We start from the raw sequence: 6,000 nt of genomic DNA, 5'->3' as shown, positions 1-6,000 counted from the left end.
CATTTGAATGAACTTCATTCAATTTTCAACCAATTGACTTTGTAGGGCATTGAGTTCAAGGATAATATACCTCCCTTATTCTTGCTTGTGACACTTTTTGAGTCGTGGAATACTTTTTGACTGCCATATATGCTAATACGCTTAAGGATGGCTTGAAACTCCATGCTGTTGAGGGTGCTTTACTCACAGAGGAGATAAATAGAAGAATGTGGATGCAACTTGTTCTCATGCATTGACTGTTAGGGGCAGACATGATGGTAAGACCAATAATGACCACCATGGAAGAGACTCACAGAGGTCTCACTCTCGTGCGTAGTCTCGCAATAATCCCGTGGTCGTAAGTCCCTTTGACATGTCATTACCATGGAAAACAAGGTCATATTTGTGGCCATGTAAAGCCATAAGTGTGCAATGATAAGTGCAAAGAGAAAGGCAAGGGCAAAGTGTAAGAAAATTCTGATGATCACAGCATTGTTCTTATTAAGTCCAATGTAACAATTCAAGAGATAAATTTAGTGTATTATGAGTCAAATAACGAGTACATATTAGCAACTTCCTCTCTTGATGCTTCTTAATCAACCCATGCTTCGTCTATATATTGCTACTTGATTCGGGGGCTTTGTTTCATGTGACCCTGCATAGGATTGGTTTCAGTTCTATCACGGCACGACACATTCTGTTACACTAGGAAATGACTTAGCATTGGATATTATTGGCATTGGGGATGTATGGTTGTAGTTTCCCTTAGGCAGCTCCTTTACTCTATATAATGTATGTCATGTACCGGCTTTGACTAAAAGCCTTCTATCTATTGGATAGTTGGGTAATGCAGGATATTGTGTATCTTTTGGTAATTCCACATGGAAGATAACATGTGGGAATCTTGTCTTTGCTCAAGGTGCTGAGGCTGGTAGCCTCTATCTCTTGTTTGTATTTGGCCCTCTTGACCATGTTTTGGCTAGTTGGCAACTACATGTATCTTTATGGCATTGTCGCCTTGGGCACATGTCCTTAAAGGAAATGAAAATGCTTACTCATTTGCAGTATCTTTTGCCTCTTAATTACAAATATTTTGATTATTGTAACCATCGTCTTTATGGTAGGTAGACATGTAGTTCTTATAAGAAGTTTGGCATTATGCGCACATGGGTGAGCCTCTGGCTCATGTGCATTCTAATGTCTGTGGTCCATGCCCTATCAATCATTGCGTGGCGTGAAGTAATTTGTTAGATTCATTGATGATTATTTGCATAAGGCCTAGGCATATCCTATCAAGCAGAAATCAGATGTCTTATCTACCTTTCAGCATTGGCTTACTCTTGTTGAGAACTAGTCTAGGTATCAGCTAAAATGCCTAAGGTTTGACAATGGAGATGAGTATGTTTATAAAGCATTTGAGCAGTTTTGTGATATGAGAGGGGTATTAAGCATCAGTTGATTGCTCCATATCCCCCACCCTAGAATGGTGTTGCCAAGCACATGAATAGGACTATTCAGGAATAAGTCCACAATATGCTTCATGAGGCAAGCTTACCACATTTTTAAATTGAGGTTGTTACTACTGTTGTACCCTTGATACATAAGTCCCCATGCACTACTACTATTGGTTGTCAAGTTATAGAGGAGATATGGTCTAGAAAACCTCCCTTATATGCACATCTTAGAGTCTTTGGATGCAAGGCTTTATGTCATTAACCCAAGGGCAAACATAATAGGTTGGATCCTAAGTTGGTGAAATGTGTCTTTATTGATTATGGGGATGCAAGTCAGATGGACTATTACCTATGGAATCCACGAGCTTGGAAGGTTATCTACAACCTTGATGTTGTTTTCCATGAGGAGAAGATGCATAAACATCCTGAGTAGGCAGTTGAGGTACACAAGGTGATCTTTCAGGAGGAGCCTCCTATTATCATATAGCCAACTAGATAGCCTACAACTATGTTTCAATGGCTAATGATCATGATGTTGGAGAGGATGTTGTTTTTTAGATGGTCTACTAGATATAGACGTCAGCTCTTGAGTGATTTGTGCCCTCCATGGACTATGGTATGGTGACAAATTTCGGTGATCCCCTTACTTATATAAGGCAGCCATGCATAGAGGTGACAATCACTCTTAGGAGAGGGCCATGTAATCTGAGTTTGATTCACTGTAGAAAAAATGTGCATGGGATTTGGTTCCTTTCCCCAATGGGAAACATGCATTGCCATGCAAGTGGGTGTACAAGTTGAAGAGTACCTTGGGATGCCCCAAGCCTTCATGCTAGATCATACATAGTTGGAACCTTATGGTAAATACAAAATCTCTTTTGTGATATATAGGCAAATCCTCCCTGGTAGAGTAACAATGCAAAAGGTCCTTAGTTCAATCAAACTCCATAATTTGTTTAGCTTGTGAGCTATCCTATCTACATATAGGAACAATGATAGCATGATTCTCGCCCACTCAGTCAACTAATATTTGGAGGGAAGGTGCCCCAAACTTCACAAGTATCTTATCTTGAAGGCAAATTAGTTAAGGCATACTTAGAAGATACATGGTCTATAGTTGTACACATATAATGCTAATGTAAATGTATGTCATTAAGGGATCTCAAAGTTTTTCTTGGATGTCTAACTTGGAGTTCAAGTGTTCGAGCACCAAACATAATCTTTAATTTTTGCAAGGCCTCTACTACTCAAGACCAATTTATTTTGATTGGTTAGGCATGGGATCACAAACCTTTCCTGAATGTTGTCTTGGGACTAGTCCATGAGATTCTAGAGCTACACCGAAGGAGCACAATGGCATAATTGAAATTATTTAATGTCCACAAAATTGCCCACTTTTTCACATTGGGAAAGGGGTCATTGTTTTTATGGAAATTCCATCAGTAGATTAGCTAGGTTGTTTGCCATAATCTTGCCTTTTTATCTCATAAGGGCTTCTACTCTTATGGTTGAAAACATGCCATGGGGCAAGCACAACACACTTATAGATATCTTGCAAACCAATATTGACGAAACTCCACAATGTCTATTATCCATCTTGGGAATGCATGTGGTGATGGAGTGTGGCATATACATGTCTCATCAATTGAGTATATACATGGAAGTCCTCCAGCTCAAGTAGTTTGGGTGGTGGTGGTGTGTAATACTAGAAGGTATGTATAGGAAACAATCAAAAGGTTTTTATACATGTTCAAGAATAAGCTATTCTAAATTATTAGCTATCATATGAATAGTGTCTAATGATGCATCCATTATAGCAAAGGCAACTTAAGCCTTTGCTATAAGATTTTTATACATGTTCAAGAATAAGATTTTTATACATGTTCAAGAATAAGCTATTCTAAATTATTAGCTATCATATGAATAGTGTCTAATGATGCATCCATTATAGCAAAGGCAACTTAAGCCAACACCCCACCTTTCACAAGTTTCAATATAAACACTTTGAGGATTGACCATCAAGAAAGTATCATTGCGAGTAGGACATTTGACTTACATCATCTTAAGTAGCATTATACACAACCCCTCTTACTACCATAACCCCTTGCAAGGTCTTGGCAAGGGAACCAGATGGAAGGCGAATTTGATTATGTCCAAGAAACACAATTTGGTAGGAACTAGGCAAAGAGGAAATTTGTGTAAGGGCTATTTTAGAGGTATTTTGGAAAGCCTATTATTTTATTAGATCCTATTCAAAATAAAAATTTACCCATTTTGGTTTGCAGTCAATCCATTATTAACATTCACCTAGTTTACATATTTCTATAATTATGTATGAAGAATTTGGAAGGCTTGCCCACCTTTTTAAAGCTTTTGGTGTATATATTCAATACATTTGCCACTATTTATACCACTACCATGCATTTGATCCTCGATTATTTTCCTATTGGAGAACTTTTCTCGAAGAACCTAAGTGAATATCCAAATGTTGTGGCTAACAAGGATGAACTAGCTAGAGACTTAAGTTCTACATGACAATGGCTTGAAAGTCCATGATCCATATCAATGCTAGATATTCAATGGATTGCAAGGAACTCACCAATGAGCAATCCACTATCATATGCATCATCTTAACAGATCAAAAAGAGTCAACTAAAAGCAAGTCGATATTTTGCATAACAACTATCCCCAAAAATCACTCAAACTAGATCTCTCCAAGGAGCCTAGGTTCAACTTGAAGATATCCTACAAGTTCAAGGATAAGATTAAGGGTGTCTTATGATGGCAATATTGGTATCCTCAATGAGGTGTCTTAGGAAAACAAATTCAAGATAACCATTAAGGACTACATTTAGGATTATCTTGTCATAGCAATGTGATCATGTCATCATGAGATACTAAATCCATAAAAGGGAAGAAGAGCATATTATTAAGGAATGGAAGGCATCCACTTTTAAGTTGGATGATCTTCAAGAAAGAAATAAGGCATAGTCCCATTCATTTCCCCTAAAATAGCATAAATTGAGATTCTAACCCTACTGATGCTAGGTCTTCATAGTCTCATTATCTCATCTTTTGAGAAAAGTTCCCAGATAATCAAGACCACCCTTCCCCGTAGGACGGACCTAAGTCACATCCACCACACTTTCCTCAATTTTTTTTAGTTATCTAATTACCTACCACATTACGTTTGACATGCAAAAGCAACTTCCTTAATTAATCAAGGTTCCTTCACGTAACTTAAGCACTGACACAAAAACAATATCAAGCAAGTTCATTTTTCTCAAATGTTTGTTCTTTATGCTACCTGCCAAGTCTTGTAACCAAACTTTGCATGATATCAAAAATTTTTTAAAAATCACATTGATTTTTGTTAAATAAATGCATAATATCAACCAATATTCAAGTCTTGCCATTTGATGGTGGATCTACAATGTGCAAAGAACTGCTTTTAAAAATGAGTATTCTCAAAGATCCATTCTTTAAATTTGAAGCGATCAACTGAACACATTTTCAAGCGAGTTCCTTTAGGTAGAACATCTACTTGTACAAAGCTTTAAAGATTTGCTTAGATGTCCAAGTAGCCAAAATTGAGAAGAGCACAAAAACATTAGGTCATGGTGCAACTAGTTACTAAAAGCCAAGTTAAACCAAATTGTGCTTAGTGTATAGCCATATCAAGCCTCATCAGTATTGGCTACAATCATCACAAAAATAGACCAAGGTCACATGAGCCCCATCACCATTGGAACAAAACTTTAGTGTCCTACTATAATACCTCAAACCTCAATGGTGTGAAAGAAAAAGACAAAAGATAATAAAGCATAATCAATGAACTCTTGCGTTTTAATACTTATCTCAATTCATATGTGATCACAATACACACACAAAAACCTAAAAGTCTTACATCTGAAGACTGATATCACATCAAAACCCACACACCTTACATCTAAAGACCCGTTTCTTCAAGAACATATCTACTTTTTCACTCCTAGCCTAGACCTTTGATAATTTAGTACTCTGAAAACCCTGAAGAGGCAAGATGGCAAAAAGGTTCAAACAAATCATGAAATAACGAACTACGTTGTCAATTGTAATTTAAAAGTCTGAAGAGGCAAGGCACAAGGCATTGTGGAAATAGTAATCTATGGAGTATTGAATTCAATAGCGCCTGCAGTGTTGAAGGATAAAAATCAGCTAATACTACCATAGAACTCGAGCTAGTAATCCTGCTAGAATGTCAACATATCAATTGCTGCATGTAAAATTGAGAGTCAACAACAATTCCTCTCATATATTGTTGTACCTCTTTTCCTTGAGTTTCAACTACCAAGCGCTTAATCGTGCAAACATTCCACACCTTCAGATTGCACAATGAGTTTTGCCATGTTATTAAGCCAATCATCAATGCATTGCATGATATACTTAGCGATTGACTCAAATTTATCATAGTTCGGGGTCTACTAAGCAAAATCTTTCCATATTCTCTTGCATACATACTAGGACAATTTGGTTCCTACTTGATTTTTTCACTTTTATTGCACATTCCAGTTTCAGAGCTAAAACT

This window comes from Lygodium microphyllum, chromosome 18 (assembly GCF_053477565.2).
Source record: "Lygodium microphyllum isolate KBCC chromosome 18, Lygodium_microphyllum_v1.1.10, whole genome shotgun sequence".
NCBI lineage: Eukaryota > Viridiplantae > Streptophyta > Polypodiopsida > Schizaeales > Lygodiaceae > Lygodium > Lygodium microphyllum.
Note: the sequence above shows the minus strand (reverse complement) of the source record.